Source organism: Galeopterus variegatus, unplaced genomic scaffold (genome assembly GCF_000696425.1).
Source record: "Galeopterus variegatus unplaced genomic scaffold, G_variegatus-3.0.2 Scaffold12407, whole genome shotgun sequence".
Classification (NCBI taxonomy): domain Eukaryota; kingdom Metazoa; phylum Chordata; class Mammalia; order Dermoptera; family Cynocephalidae; genus Galeopterus; species Galeopterus variegatus.
In genome coordinates this window covers 15,536-22,373 of record NW_007738518.1, presented here as the reverse complement: position 1 = coordinate 22,373, position 6,838 = coordinate 15,536, and the positions used below count along the sequence as shown (strand labels likewise).

The following is a 6,838-nucleotide window of genomic DNA, read 5'->3' as shown; positions in this document are numbered from 1 at the left end:
GTTAATTTATTTGGTTTATTTCAGACAAGAGAAAAAAAAACCAGAATAATTTCTCATATTACCTTGTGAGTGAGCATAACTAACATTTGTACCACAAACTACACATTTTTATGAAACCCACACTATGTAAAATTTAAGTAAAAGATTGAAGATTCTTCCCTGTAAAGCTGCTTTTCAGAATACTACATCTGGAACTTGAGAGGAAGTGATGAAGAGGGCTGGAAAATGGCAGAGCTGTACATGTTACTAGAGGAGATCTTGTCTGGCAAGAGGGCACTGATAGTTACCAGAACCTGACCTGGGTGGCAGACTACTGTGAGAACAACTGCATACAGGCTACAGTCAAGAGAAAATCTTTAAAAGAGACCAAAGTCTGCACCACCCAATCTCTAGCCAGTGTTGCTTATCAAATAAATGCATTGACCAACAATGTACTCCAACTGCTGGACATCCAAGCCTCTCAGCTTCGGAGAATGGAGTCTTCCATCAATCATATCTCATAGACTGTGGATATTCATAAAGAGAAAATGGATAGAAGGGAGATTGATACTTTGACAAGAAAGAATACCTTAAGAACTCACAAAATAATAGCACCTACAAATATGGAGCACCCTGGAAGGTATATTCAGTAACCTATCTACTACACAGTTCTGGATGATGTGGACCATGGTGTCAAGCATGGAAATAACTAGCCTGCAAGAACTGGCACACTGTAGAGAACAAATCCTCCTACTTAAAAACCACCAAGGCCTCCCATGTCAGGCCAGAGGACACTGTGATAGAATATACCTTACAGAACCCTGGAACCTGTTAAAGCCCCAGTGGTTCCTAATGACTACGTGATGAGTCCTGCTTGGCTTGGAAGTCAGCACAGTCCAGGCAGGACAGCTTCTTTAAATCAGAGACCAAGAACACAGCTAAGAAGTCGAGAAAACAGCGGAAGCAGTGGTACTGGTATTCCCATTGCTGTGCCTACACCTTCACCACCCACTATTGGACCAGCAGCCCTGGGGTTAGCTTCTGGTTCCTAATATGGCACAATGACCAGGCAGGTTTCTTGATACAACTCTATCACTTCTTTGACATCTTCTGGTGGATACAGATTAACTCCCTCTGTGACTGCTCAATTTTCCACTCAGCCTCATGTTAATGGAGGTCTGCTTTATTCTCAAAACTCAATTGCTTATAGTCCAACTCCACCACCACCACCTCCACTAGAGGACGTTCCCATGTTTGATGACTCTCCACCTACACCTTCTCCAGAGGATTATGAAGATGGAAAGGCTGCAGTAGCTCAGTTTAGTGATCCACATGCAGATGGGGAGCCTGCTCGGGTCCCCAAAAATTATACTGAGAAAGTTGTGGCAATATATAATTACACAAAAGACAGGATGATGAGCTGTCATTTATGGAGGGTGCAATCATCTATGTTATAAAGAATGATGATAGCTGATATGAAGCAGTCTGCCACTGAGTGATTGGTCCATTCTCTGGGAACTGTGTTGAATCAATCGTGCATTGTACTGATTTAACGTTTTTGCTTTTAAAGTACATTCTTTTCATTACTCAGTCATACTGTGGGACTATTCTGGTTAACAGAATTGTCTTGATATGTTTTAAAATGTGCCCATATTTTCAGGACATGTTTCATAGATAAATTAGATGTCTATCTGCAAGCATAAATCTTTGAGGCAGTTTGTGTATTGTTATACAGCAATTTATACAAGAGGCTGTCTCTAAGTGATTATGCTCATATATATATACTTATACATTGTTAACATGGCAACCAACCTAAATGTTCTGGGAAGATAGGGTATAATATTTAGTGACCATGATTCAGATTGTACCATTACATGTTTCAGTGCACCATGGTTGCTAATGCCATGTCAGGCTAATATCAAAATCAGAAAACTTAAATGCTGGTGCTGGTCATACTTTTTGTTTTGATTCTCTCATTAAAAAAAAAAACTGTTTGTCTAAACCATGCATAAAAATTTATACTTAAAAATTCCAGATATTCACCTGGAGCTCTCATATTTAGTTCTGTTGAATTGAGTCTCCAAAGTCTGCGTGTGATATAAAACAAACAAAAAGAGAGTTACCTGTAATGTTATAATTAGTACCTAAGTTTATTAATGAGTAAAATTTATAAATTTTTTCTGTTCATAAATACATAAGCGAACCAAAGGTTTTTGTCTTTTCCTTCACTGGTTTACTTCATAAAAATAAAAAAAAAAAAAAGATACTGACTTATTATCCAAAAAAAAAAAAAAAAAAAAAAAAACATCCAAAACTACATCTGAAGAATCAAACAATTTAGTTAATTTTATTCTAATTACTTAATAATGCAATAGTTCAACTCCTGCATTAGATAGAACAAAGGTTTTTGTTTTTTTAAAAATCGATAAGTATCTAGAAACTTTACTAAAGCAGTTCAGTCTCAGGGCAAAACCACAAAGAATTTATTGGACAGATCAAATCTGAGCAAACCACCTAAGTCAGCATAACACAATATTGACTTTAAATTTGTTGGAAATTTATGTTCTAATTGCAGATAAGTATGGATTTTTAAGAAGTCAAAGTTATATTATTGCTTAAAGATATGAAAAGATCTCTACCCAATATTGCTCTAGCTTATGTTTATAAATGAAAACTACATGAAGAGATCATTTTTTATCAATCAAATTGAGAAAATGATAAAATTTTGATTACGTACTCTGTTGAAGAGACTGTAGAAAAATAGCCTCTCTCATATTATCCTATGGAGGAAAATTTAGCAACCTAGAAAAATTACATATTTATATCACATTTGACAGCAATCTCACACCTCAGATTTTATCCCACAAATACATAGGAAAAAACAAAACAAAACCCCCCAAAACAATGATACATGCACAATGTTTTCTTGCAATAGTACTTGAAATAGCAAAAGACTGAAAACAATCCAAATGTCCATTCACAGTTGACTGATTGAATGAACTATGGTACGTACACACTATGGAGTGGTATGCAGTTGTAAAAAAAGTTAAGGGATGTATTTATACTGTTGTAAAATAATCTCAAGGATATATTGTTTAAAAACAAAAAGGAAGAAAGAGAAATTATTTATAATATATGACCATTTATGTAATAAAGGGGAGAGATAAATTTTGTATTTTTATATGATAAAAATAGAAGGATAAACTCGAAGATATTTTAAAAATGGTAACTTTAAGAAGAGGGAGAGGAGAGGGGGGAGGGTGTAGGGCCAGACTTCTCTGAATATACCATATATTGTAGATTTTAATTTGGAGCTGTATTTGTTTCTTGGGGCTGCTATAACTAATTAGTGCCTTAAAACAACAGCAATTTATTGTCTCACAGTTCTAGAGGCCAAAAGTCCAAAATCAAGGGGTTGCCAGGGCCATCCTCTCTTTGAAAGAATCCTTTCCTGCCTCTTCTAGCTTCTGGTGTTTGCCAACAATCTCTGCCTCCATTGTCACACGGCCATCATCTCCCTGTGTCTATCTCTTCTTCTAAGGACAGCAGTCATGTTGGATTAAGGTTCCACCCTACTGCAGCATGACCTCATCTTTAATTACATCCACAGCAACCCCGTTTCCAAATAAGGTCACATTCTGAGGCTCTGGGAGCTGGGACTTTGTAATATCTTTTGGGAGGACATAATTCAATCTATAAATGAATCTATGTCAACATTTTACATACTTATTAAGCAAAATTAAGCTGAAATGCAAAAAGTAATACCAGTAATACCATTCACCAAAATCTCAAAGCAAAATGAAACAAATTAACGTATCGACACGCAGAGTTGCTAGTTTAATCATACAGAGAGGAATCCTTCTAAAAGGCACTCCTTGGATTATCTGGGTTTAGAGTGACATAGCCTAGAAATCTTTATTTTTAGTTAGGAAGAAGCAAATGTATAATTACTCTAATGTCATTAGAAACCTAGATTTTCATCATCAGTGGGTACAAATATAAAGTCAAAGAAGTTAACAAAAACCTTGTAATCCTAAATTTGAACTGAAAGTATCAATATGATTTCATGATATATTTTTTCTTCAAAAATTAACATATCCAAGTTCTATCCACTAAAAAGTGGAGGAAACCATATTCAAAGAAGTAGCTATGAGCACCCCATGAACTGCTCATTTAAAAATAATTGAATCTGAATCTCATAAATTCTTTATCATTTAATTGCCAGGTTATAGGACATAGATATGGCAGAAAAGATGTTAAGTGACACCACAGAATTCAAAAAGCAAAATTAAAATGAGATTTCAGGAAATATTACTTAATGTCTTCAACAAATAAATTAAAAGAAAAAAAAAAAAAAGCCAGGGGAGTAGCCTATTGAATAAACCATACTTAAGAGGTAATTCAAACAAATGCAATGTGTGAACCTTATTCAAACAGATGAACTATATAGAGCATCCACAAAACTATCAGGAAATTTCAAATAGGGACTAGACATTAATGATATTAAGAGATTATTGTTAAATTTTGGATATAATAACAGCATTGTACCTTATGTTTACATATATATGTATACTTGTGTGTATATATATGTATACACACATATACACACACATATATTTTGGTATATATGTATCCAATATATTCATATATATTTACATATTTATAAATATTATAAATGTCCCAGTGGAGTTTAGGTGGCCATGAGTTGAAAATTTTTGAAGTTGGGCAATGGAGACATTGGAAGATCATTACACTTTTCTCTTTAACTTTGTACATGTTTGACATTTTCACCAATAGCATCTTTTCAAAGTGTGGGCCTGGTTTCTCTTCCCTTCCTCTTTGTACACAAGATGGAGAAGTAAAATTAAATTCCAAATAAGCTCTACCATTTTAGATCAGCAATGATAATGGACAATCCATAGTCAAGACAACACAGGCTGATACCAAAAGGCCTACTATCAGAAACATGGATCCCAGGAACCATCCCCTTGACCAAGATGTCTATCATTAAGGTTAATCCTTAATTTAGCATGACAAAGCAGCCTCCTTTTTGATCTAGCTAGAGGTTATATATATTTATTTATTTTATTTAATCTCTTTCTCTTTTGTTTTTTACATATTTTGAATTAGAATGTCCTTAGATAATGCATGCCACAGGCCCCATCACTCACTATGTTTTTATACCCAACACTTTTACACATTCCTATTAAATTTCTGAGCTCAGAGGGCATGTGCTAACCTCCTCCACTATGATGCTCCTATAGTCAAGTCATTGCCTGCAGAAAAGGATAGTCTAAGGGTAATTTTATCTTGCTCCCCTCTCTCATTCATTCACAATTCACTTACCTTATTCATCCGTCACACTTTTATTCTGCTTTATATCAGGCACATTCTACTAATTATTTCAGAAGATACACATGTGAGACATAATATTTATATCAAGGAGTTACAACTATTAGAAAAGACAAAAAGGTGAACAGTTATGTACACCTGCAGAATAAAAACTGCTATAAGAGAGGGATAATTATTAGATGAGAAGAGGAACACTCTGTGGGAATTTGTGCCTGCTGCACAAAAGGTCACTAAATTACTGTAGCTAAGGGAACAGACATCCGTGAGACAGCATTGAGCATCTATCCTCCCCCACTGCAACAGTGGTGTCTGGGGACTCTCTCCTTTTTAAGGTCCAACCTGCAATTACATGGTCTAGTTATGTTGTTTAAAACAAATGCTTGAAAGGGGGTTGGGAGCAATGAGTAACAGGAATGGAAATTTAAGAAGTACAAGCTTAACTATCTAAAAGTACTCAAGTATGTTCCTTGCCCTTAATTTTCAGGTTCTGATATGAGTCACTTTTCAGGCTGAACTATTTGGAAACATGATGCTGGAAGGCTGCACCAAATCTGAAATATGAATTTATATTCATTCAGCTTTCAACCAACCTGAAGTACCACTTCAATACTCTTGCAATGGTGTGGAGGGTGTGTGTATGGGTTATGGAATGAGATTTGTGATCATAAATAATTTGGTTTCTTTAATGCCATAAGATTTGTGATCTTTTAAGCAATTAGTTTTTGCCATCCAACCAACATTAAGGAGAAAAATGGTTTACAATGGTTCTGCTTGACCATGGTCACACTGCTTAGCAAGTCCTTATTCCATCTTCCCGCAAAGAGAGATTAAGTTCAAATAATGATCTACCCAGTATGTTTATTCTTCTGTATGCTGTGATCTTCATCAAACATCAGTTATGTGCACTGCCCGTGAGAAAAGTTGTTAACCTTTGTCCTAGTGAAGGACAATTTTAGCATTTCTAATAATAAGCTCATAGGCTTTGCATTATTATATTTTTCTCTTACCATATGTCTTTTTCTTTATAATTATGTTCATTTTAATCAGTATACTATACCTAATTGCTATGTAATTCTTTGCTCGAAAAATATTTGGGGATTCCTCTGTTCTATACTTGCTTTTTAAGCCTGACCTTTGGAAAACATATATTAACATATTATTCAGTCAGTTAACAGATACTTGCCAAGCCCCACCATGTGCCAGGCATGTAGCTTAAGCCAATTGGTATCATTAGATTTATCTTCTTCTGACTCAATTTCACTTGGAAGTCCACTTAATATAATTTACAAAAGAAAGCCTACTAAAAAATAATACTAAGCGTATGACCGGATGATTAATAGGATTGATGCTTTTTAGAGCAAGTCTACAGGTTAGTTTCTTAGAAGCCACTATATGTACTACTAAAATGGAACCAAGATTCATAAGACACTAGCTATGTCCAGGAAAACTTTGGAGGATTAGCACAGAATACAAAAGAAACTAGAAAATTCTTCTAGGGTAAGTGGAG

General features: G+C 35.0%; 1 pseudogene; it reads left to right on the top strand.

The window, feature by feature from the left end:
* Window positions 1-225: 225 nt before the first annotated feature.
* On the top strand, window positions 226-1,548 carry LOC103581126 (annotated as a pseudogene).
* The last annotated feature ends 5,290 nt before the right edge of the window (window positions 1,549-6,838 follow it).